The sequence below is a fragment of the Nannospalax galili genome, unplaced genomic scaffold, assembly GCF_000622305.1.
Source record: "Nannospalax galili isolate Female #2095 unplaced genomic scaffold, S.galili_v1.0 scaffold101, whole genome shotgun sequence".
NCBI lineage: Eukaryota > Metazoa > Chordata > Mammalia > Rodentia > Spalacidae > Nannospalax > Nannospalax galili.
This window is the reverse complement of record NW_008345700.1, coordinates 1,320,604-1,321,065: the sequence shown is the minus strand read 5'-3', so window position 1 is coordinate 1,321,065 and position 462 is coordinate 1,320,604. Positions and strand designations below refer to the sequence as shown.

Sequence of the window (462 nt, the reverse complement as noted above, 5' to 3'; positions counted from 1 at the left end):
GTTTATCTGAGAACAATTTTTGCCCAAGATTTATCTACATGACACACAGTAATTAAAAGTACCAGAGTGGTGGAACTAACCTTCTTGGATGTTTAACAGACATATTTTGAGGCCTATAATAATGTGGCCAGAGGGACATTAAGAACAGTTTTTGCTCCTTGCCCTCCTAGGTTGACTAGTTCCAGGGGACTATGAGCATCTCTCAAAATGTCCTGTAATTGTGGTGGGTCACCTGTCCTCTTGATCAAGGAGGCCGAGGAGACTCCATGAGATGGACTTAAACCAGTGTCCAGTCTACAAAGAGGAGGGTCAACACAGAGGAATCATTACCTCCATGCTTCCAAGTGAAGCCAGCCATGGTTGAGCAGGACCTTTGACTTATCTTCACATAGGCAGAACTGGTAAAAGAAAGGAGCCAGGGGCTCCTTCCAAGCCCATGTGACCCCTGAGGAGCAGATTCTG

At 45.7% G+C, this 462-nt stretch overlaps 1 protein-coding gene across 1 annotated transcript in view; it reads left to right on the top strand.

Annotated features, from left to right (window-relative positions):
• The window catches only part of Poln (DNA polymerase nu), a 206,576-nt gene that overhangs the window by 49,755 nt on the left and 156,359 nt on the right, over positions 1-462 (top strand). The gene's annotated exons all lie outside the window — the stretch shown is intronic.